Source organism: Geospiza fortis, unplaced genomic scaffold, assembly GCF_000277835.1.
Source record: "Geospiza fortis unplaced genomic scaffold, GeoFor_1.0 scaffold154, whole genome shotgun sequence".
NCBI lineage: Eukaryota > Metazoa > Chordata > Aves > Passeriformes > Thraupidae > Geospiza > Geospiza fortis.
The window spans coordinates 586,263-595,754 of NW_005054397.1; positions in this window are offsets into that span (position 1 = coordinate 586,263).

Below are 9,492 nucleotides of genomic sequence, written 5' to 3' on the forward strand. Positions count from 1 at the left end.
TCACTGTCTAACATAGGTGATAGGTATTGGAAAATAATTGTAAACATTGTATACGTAGTTTTTAGTATAAAGACACAACACCACCCCGGGGGCAGGCAGTGTGCCTGGAACTGTCCTGCTGGACAGACCTCGGCAGGGCAGGAGAAAATTTTTATAGATAAAGTAATAAATAAACAACCTTGAGACCAAGAAATGAAGAGCCCCCACTCCTTCTTCAAGTGCCAGGCTGGGGAAAGAGACTTTCCAACTTTTCTCGAGGTCACTCTGACCAGCTAGAGATCCCGACACTTAGGACAGTGCATCTTTCTGCACCATCCTCTCATACATTTCCTTCTTACAAGCAGATAAATGATGAAATGCTTAAAACATTGTTTTAAAGAAAACAAATTCAAAATACCTTTCAAGGATAGGCTTTCAGTATTTTGCATACTCTCACAAGTGGGGATATTAGAGAAAAGCAAATCTAACCAACACTGAAGACTGAAATCAGAAGACAACTCTGTACAATGAAGCCCACTGGGTATGTAACCGCTTTGGATATGGAAAGAAGAGGGATATAATTCAACTGTTTTCTCCTCAGATTGGTCAACTTAGGACAAAAGAAGACCAGTCTTAGCAAGACCACCTGAATGGCATCATTTAATTGCTGGAGCCCGTCATTATAAAGTAGGTGTTTCATAGCATTTTCCTGTTTGTTTTTAGAGAAAATAGTCATTACACGAATTTATTTCATGTCACAATGATGAATTACATACAATACAGAAAAAAATAAGAAATCATGTAAGCATTGGGAGACTAAACTGTAGGAAATCTGTTTCCCTTCCATGCTAAGCGGTAGTAGGGATGCCTTTGCTTTCCTGTCTTTCAGGTCTGGCAATTTAACACATTTATTTGAGGAGAGATGCACATCCACATGGCATGCTGGATGCCATTTATACTATTTCTGAGACACTCAATAAGGATTTTGATAGCAGAGTAGAGAGGACTGAAAGAAGTTTATGCAATTGCAAAACTATAAGGAATATCTTATGTGTGGAGTTTTTTAGCTCACTGCCATTCCATCCTAATATCAAAAGGCCTCTTCCTGTCAAACATTATCATTATTTAAGACAGAAAGCATAGCTCTCTCCCTGCCTCCACTCTCTCTGTCATTGCTTTCTGCAGTTACAAAGACAATTAGTATATCTGCTAATTGCACTTCATAATCCCTATTTAACCAACAAGTGTCAGCTTCTTTCACAACTCAGGTTATATTCAGAAAACACAGGCTGCAGGGTTTTACCCTCAAGAGGTTTTCCATCAACAAACCAAAGTAACACCACTTCAGATAGCTCTGCTATTAACTTATAATTAAGAACTACAACATAACATGGAAATAAGCCTCAGATCTTCTATGTGCTGTTATTAACCATTGAAACATCTAAAGCCATTGCCCAGAAGTCCCTCAGACAGGTCCTGTGATTTATATTGCTTTATTCTGCAAATACTAACCTGAAACAGCTTTTATAAACATTCAAAGTGTACTTAATTTGCAACAAATACTTAATTTGCAATTACTTTCAAGGAGAGGACATTCAGTAGCAACCTCCGTAACTACAACTTGCTCAAGAACAACTGTCCTCCTTAGTTTAGAAGATGACTAAAACAATCCCTCCCTGATTTTAATGTTTAATGCTAACACCAGTTCAAACCTCCAACCAAGAAGTCAGTGACTACAGTTTTAAGGTTTAACAACAGTAAAACTGGTTCAAATAACGTGAACAATTAAGCATATCCAATCATAACATATCACCCTTCCAACCCCTGGCTGTGCTTCCTCCAAACTTTTATACTATACTTGGGTTGAAATCTGAGGTTTCTCATTAACTAAAGCAGCACCAATTTGCATACATAGCAGTTTACTTCCTCTATGGCAATTAACAAAAGAAAATAAATTCTCTCTTTGAAGTGGGGCCACTCATAACTCTTTTTCCTATAAAGAACAGAGGTAAAAATAGAATGAAAGGATAAAAATAGAATAAAAGGATTCTCTGCTAGCCTTACACATTCAGCAAGCAAAACATAATATAGAGACTTGCAATTCCCAGTGGAAAGACCAGAGTTTTTTTAACTGAACTGTCTGATCTGCTGTACTCTACAAGTGAAGATTGTTGCTCAGTTCCAGAACCTTTGGTTCAAACTGGGCAAATGCCATGCAAATACAGGCTTATATCACTGGACACAAATCCATGGCTTCTTGCCCATCAGTTAGCCATCAACTTTGGCAGACTGTAATCTGTTACACTCTGCTCTAGACCTCTTATTTAAGCCATAAAGTATTTCTACTCCTAGCTTTGTTAAGGATCTTCTCAGAACACAAATACTTTAAAAACCTACACACGTATAATCACAATGAAAAAAAACCTCCTTTTTTAAAAAAGCAATCAGGACGAAAAAAAAATTAAAAAAATAAGCCACCTTAATTGGAAAAGGAGAAAATGTGTCAAATTATTGCCTTGTCACAATTTTAGGATGTCTGTTTAAGGAAAATTTTCCATCTCCTCACTTTTCTTTAGAGATGAAAAAGGCTAAGAGGCTGTCAAAATCAACATGAATAACTTTGAAACTAGGTTTTATTGTATAATGTTCACATAGAAACAGCAGCAGCAATTACTGTTGTCAACAGCATACAGAAATAGGTCAGAAAAACATTCTACTGATTACGCAGTTAAGTTGTTCAGTACAGTTGCTCCTCCTGGAAGACAAACACTTATCACAAACAGTCACAGAAAGAACCACCTTTCTAACCTGCAAAAACCCTGTGAACATCCATATCTAATTTAAAAAAGCCATCATCCCAAATTTGGTTGAGAAACAGACTCCATCAAAAAGCAGCTGGAAAAGAAGTTTATTTGGCCTGACTATAACCTATGTAACCCAACCACAAATATTCGTGCACTGTCTTCCTGGTCTGCTTTATAAACAGTGATGTCAAAATGTATCACAACAGTGCAATGCCCACGTCTCCACAGCAGCTCAAGGATAACTAACTGCTCCACAAATCAATTAAAAGCAAGTTTTCCCTCATGCCTGCAGAGAAAAATATAATATTCTCAAAACTATCTTTGGGCATCCAACTATTCTCCTCACCCACACCCTTCACAAGGTCTGGAGAAATAGGTTGTATTTATTCCATGCATATCAGTTTTAGGGCTTCCCTCAGGTCACATTCCATCCAAGCACTTGCAGAACAACACCCCAACCCAGCCCCAGACATTTGTTTACCCTGAAATCAAGTTTAAAATCAAACCTAAAAACATACCAGGACTAAGCTGTAAGTTCACAATGCTATCTTGTGGAGCAACAACAAAATGAGTGCTCCCCTCCTCAAAGACCTGAGTGAACCAGCAACCAAGTGCATACAAGAGATACTCGTAAGACTTGAGCAGAAGCGTCGGTATAAACAGCTGACCTGCATGTGCATGCGTGAACACACACAAGAGCAAAGGGATTTCCCTCCCTGGAATCACTAGGAAGCAATGAGGCAAATCCAAAGAGCAGCAGAAGCCTAACATCTGTGTGGAACCTGTCTAGCATCATCCTGCACACATTTCCAATGCTCCTGTGAGAGTGACTAAAAATTAAAATTTAGCTACAAAAAAAATCAACATCTTTGAATGTAATCATAAATGTGAGGAATTAGCACAGGGGAGCGTCCCACCAAGTCAGAGAAGGCAGATCTTTGCATCAGCTACATGAACATAACAAAACCACATTGCTCTGTAAGTGCAGTGTCAAGAGCTTCTTACCTACCACCACCACTACCAGCAACATGTCTGCTTCCAAAAAAATCCCTAAAAAGCCACACTCTCACAGCCTCCAATTTGAGGGTCTTAATTTAAGAAGATGAGAAGGTGCTTGAATGCATCCAGAGGAGAGGAACAAAGCTGATGAAAAGGCTTTAAAGGAATGACATCCCGCAAGAAAAACCTGAGGACTCTGGGCTTATCTAGCTGGATGGAAGGAGGCTGGGGGGTAACCTCCTTGCTCCCCACAGCTGCCTGAGGAGGGAAGTGCTGGGCCCTTCTCTGTGGGATCCAGTCTTGGCATGCATGAGAATGGTTCAACCCTGTGCCAGGCTCAGACTGGACATTAGGAAGCATTTTTTAACCAATAAGATAGTCAAACACTAGAACAAGCTTCCTGGAAAGGTTGGCAATGCCACACGACTGTCAGTAGCTTGGTCAGGCAGCTGGACTAGATGACCACCATAACTTCCAACTGAAATACAGTATTCCATTCTAGCCTCTACATCACCGTGCTCACAACCAGACCAGGAGTGCCAGCAGTTTGCTATGGGTGATGATGTGCACCACCGTGAGCAGGAGGATAATGGGAGGAGCAGGGGCAACCTTCACCCAAGCAGGTCTTCTCTGGAGTTACCTTAAGAGTCCATACCAAAATTTACAGACCTTGAAGTTAGCCATCAGTATAACAGGAACTGAAAACCCTCACAGCTAACAGGTATCCCCAGCCTGCAGGTACCTCACAATCTTTTATAAAAACTGCCATTGTGGCAGGAAGAAAAATTATAACATGTGGGCACAAAGTTTGTGGAAATTGGCAGTGGAGCTGTGGCTGAGCCTCATCCCTAATGGGCTACAGCTGTGCAGGACAGGTGAGCAGTATTGCAGGTAATGGGACATGGAGTGCCAAGGTGCACTGACCAACCACCAAAGGGTACAGGGGGCACACAGGTGTAATGCTCTGTAAGATGAAGGGTATAAAAGGTTGTACTGAAGAACAATAAAGTGCTGATGCTTGAGGCCTTCTTTGGTGTCAGTCATACCTCCACCTTCAATAACAAACAGCATGACCAAAATTACCCAAGACAGGAATGAATTTCAGGAAGCATTAAATCTAGTGCAGCACCAACTAAACATTAACATGGGGGACGAGGAGGTAGAGGGAGTGGAATAACATCAAGATTTTACGAGCTGAATAAAAAGTGCATTAAGAAAAGCTTAAAAAAACAAACAACCTAATCTTGCTCCCAGGCTATTCATTTAGATTTTGAAACAGCTTAGGTCATTTACATGGCTATATGTGCTGAATAATAGCAGTAGTGTAAACAAGAAAAAGACAAATCCCGTCAGAATTAATGATCTTTTATTCATCTAGAACAATAGGAGATAAAAAGATGAAATTCAGCAAGTGTACAAGTTTGACAAAAGAAGTGTTTAATGATACCAATAAACATGACAAGTGTTATGGTTTCTTTTGGTACATCTACACATACAGGAATGCTAATGATACTGCATTTAAATTTCATCATCTGCAGGGCTGTCACTACTCCAAAACAAATATAAGACTCTGTTTTACAGGGCAAATCAAAGTTTTGAACTGAAATAAATCACTATAAACCATCTAATTCCAGCATTGTGTTTTCTATTTCAATGCTCAAAGCCATTATCACTTAAATAAATATAGGAAGTAGAAGAAAAATAAGAGTGCATTTCACAGCAATGCAATACACCACAGAAGTATCCAAGATCAGTAATAACTTCTAGGGTCCTATCATATCCATGAAATTCACTGTTGTAAAACTAAAACTACAAGGTGAGAGCAAATACTTTAAAAAGACCTACACTTCTAGTTTGCATTTACATTAAAGCACTTTTTTTGGTAGTGTAAATCTTATATTTTAAGCCTATTTCATTGCACGTGTACCTGGGAAGGATGTGAAAAGGAAAATTACTATACGCAGTGTAGCAATGAAGGATAAAGACAGATAGACTCCCCTTTAGCAGTCATAGAGAGAAATTGTTTATTGCAAAAAACCAGGCCTTTTAATGCTCTAAACTTCAGCAAAACAAGCATGCACTGGCTGCCTGCCACTGCAGGCATTGCTGCTCACATGACCTTTTACCCAGCTACTTTTTTGACCCCCCAGTGTCCACGCATCTCTCCAGCCAATCACTGCCCCATGCACGAGGTGACCGCACACTTGTTATACAATTTGTTCTCGGGTAATATAACCTGGTTTTTACCTCACTGTTAGTTGAACCTTTCCCAGAGTGCTTTCTGCTGAGCAAGAGCGAACAGGATTTAACAATGGTGAAAAGGGCCCGTATTCTGCTAGGCTTTTCTTATCTCCCACAATGCAGAACCAAACTCGATAATATGGAACAAATTTAAATTGTCAGTTCAGTAAAAAAATTGAAGAACAATCCTAGTTCAATTAACTTGATAAAGAGTTCAACATTTGAGCAGTGTCAGTTTCTCAAACGAACTTTATCCCTCAAATGTCAATGCTCAGTAATTTATTGACTTGTTTTTCATTTGAAGTAGCTGATAACTAAGATAGCCTCACACATCTCTTTCATCACATTTCCACTGCTGTGCAGGTTTTGCATTAGAGCCGTTCACAGAAGTGATGTTCTAAGAGAAATTCCTGGCAGTTCCCTCTGTGTCTGACAAAAAGACCAATCTGTAATTAGCTTTGAGAATTGGCAATCTGTTAAATCACTGAGAAAGCTGAACACACCTCTACACGTATATATGTTAAAGATGAAAAAACCCCAGGGGGGTATCTTTTCCTCCTGGCATGGAAGCAGGTAACAAGGCCTGTCTTGGCCAGCCTGGGCTGGGCAGGCTCTGCCATGGGGCCAGGCCCCATCAGCTGCCGGGCAGGGGAAGGAGAGGTCATCAGCCCCCAGAGTGCTGCAGCTGAGCCCCAGCCTGGCTGCCGAGATCCTAGCCACCCCCCCAGCATAGCCACTGAAGAAACCTCCACTGTAAAACACTTCTGGCCTCGAGCTACTGAGCCCAGCCAGGGTCACATGGCCATCTGCAGGCCCCGGGCAAGACATTAATTCTTTCAGTGCACACATGAGACTTGTAGACCTTCAATCATCTCTCAGGTCAGAAAAAAGGACAGAGTGAGGACATGTAGAGGAACAACATGAAGACACCAAAGTTATAGAAGAAAGAGTTAAGTCCCAGATGGGAGGGAGGAGGAGATGCCTTTTGTTTTGGGCTGAAATCCTCTTGTAAAGCTATGGAGAAGAATCATTTTCCTAGCATAGAAAGACAACACTAGATGACTAATTAAATCTACAGAATTATTACTGCAGTGCAGCAACTATACAATGCATTTGTAAGCTTCTCCAAGAAAGAATGGACGCTGAAACCAATCTGCTCAGAGGATTTTTTTTCCTGTGTTCCAATCTGAAAAAAAGCTTTCTCTACCTGAGCAAAACTCACCACAGCCAAAAGAGCTGTAATTTTCCTTGTGAAACAGAACCTCCACCCTGCATCAACTGGATTTCAAAGGAAGCTCTTAGATGGCTATTTTATTCGCAGTATTACTTGCATGCAGTTCTTTATCTGCCCTTGATACAGAGGCACCATCTAGACTGCTAAAGCAACTCTTCCACAGACTGCATCACTTATGTTATTCTCCAAATTATGCAGGCTAGAATCATTCTCTGCTGCCATTGGTCTGAGCCACAAACATCTGAGCAAAGCCATGTGAGGACTCTGATGTAATTCACCAGTTTTAACATGAGGTGTTTCAGCTATTTTGCACTATGACTGCATTCCACATGTATGCCAAAGGTCCCTCTCATCTTCCTTTTGATGTAGAACTATTCTTTGCTCAAGTGGCAAGTCTGTGACTCAGTCTGCTCTGCAAGCCATCTGACTAGTTGGGTTACTAGAATTAATATTATATTTAGCAAAAAAATAATTTCCCAATTTCATTCCATAAACAATGTGAAGATGAATTAAGAAAATATTTCCGGCATTTGCACACCAAGTGTTTGGCATGATGAGGACTTGCTGACTGCTACAAGGAGGAACATGCCCAGAAGATCCTTCCTGAAATATTTATGCTACTCAAGATGCCAAGACATCTCTAATTAGACAAACCTTTTTTTGGCACACAAAAACACCACTATAAGCAAGCCAGAAGGAACTAAGCTGTCAACACCAGGATTAAATAACATAACACATTACCTGGATTACTTTCAAGGCATATAAAAAAGCTGGACAGAGTCAAATAGATGGTTGACAGACTTAATTCATTTTGAGTTAAAGGTACAGTTCTTCAATCCTTCCTCTATAAAAATCTATGAATTTTATCTCTCCACAACAGAACTGTGATGAGGGAATTAATACAGCATTACCAGACACCCCATGCTGAAACAGATCCTGCCCTGTATCTGTTTCTAGGGTACTTAAATTACCTGTTACTAAAAAAAAACCAAACAAAAAACCAAACAAAACCACTCCACCCAAACTTCACTGTCCCACTAGATGCAAGCTATTTTCATGTCACTGTACATCCAGTTGCTGGTTTTTGAGCAGCTACTCCATGTCCATGAGGTTTCTCATAATAATCATGTAGCACATTCAAAAGAAAGTCTGGCCTTCAACCTCTGATGCTATGCCCCACTCCCATGGTCTCCAATGTGAAGCCATTTCTCCATCTCTCCGCTTTCTTAGCTTATTTATTTCATCCACCAAACCAAAGACAAGACCATCATTACTGCATACATAAAATATTAATAAAAATTTAATTAATAAAAATAATTAAGAAAAATACCTTCAGAAGTACTTAGCAGAAAAAGGCAGAAGTTTGGGGAAGAATAAAAATATTCCTTCAGTCTTTCAATTGGGCATATTTGAGGTTTCAACTCTACAGTTTGAATTCTGCATCCTCTTTTACTGATTAAATGCTACTGTACATGACCCTCATACAACCGTGCTAATGCTCAAAACCAAGAACCTTTTCCTCTTCAAGATCTATGAGCAAGAAACAAGAATAAGAAAAAAAAATCAAGCAAATGAGACACAGCGAAGCCCTCAGAAACAACCCAGCAGCTTCGAAAGCAGACTGGGCAACAGTAACACACGATGAGCCCCAGCACCAATTCTCCCTTTGGCAGGGATCACACACCAGGTACATTACATACATACACAGCCCTCTGCACAATCATGATCAACAAACAAAAACATTATTACTGGAAATAATGAGCCAAAGAGGTACAGGTTTGACCATGCAAACCACACAACTCTTCAGCTTAAAAAGCTAAGCAAAAGCACTGAAAATTGGATGTGAAGGAATTCAGTCAGCCACAAATAAAATAAACCTCTAATGACACAACAATCAGAAAGATAGTTATGTTAAGCCTATGTCTTTCCAAAATCCATTATTCAAGAGATTCAAGAAAATAACAGGGAAAAAAAAGTAATATGTAGGAAGCAGTATGGGACCAAACAAAAAAATGTTCAAACCCCTCTTGTCAATACATGAAGGCCACCCTACAGAAGTACACTAATTTTTCCAAGACATATATTTGAATTTTCAAACCCTACCTCTGGTATCTTACAGCAACTGCTCTCTTTAAAGACACAGCCTACATCTGAATTCTTCTGCAGATGGTCTTTACCAAAAGCTTTACTGATTTCAATATTTTGAATGTTAACCAAATAGACAGTAGAGGACCC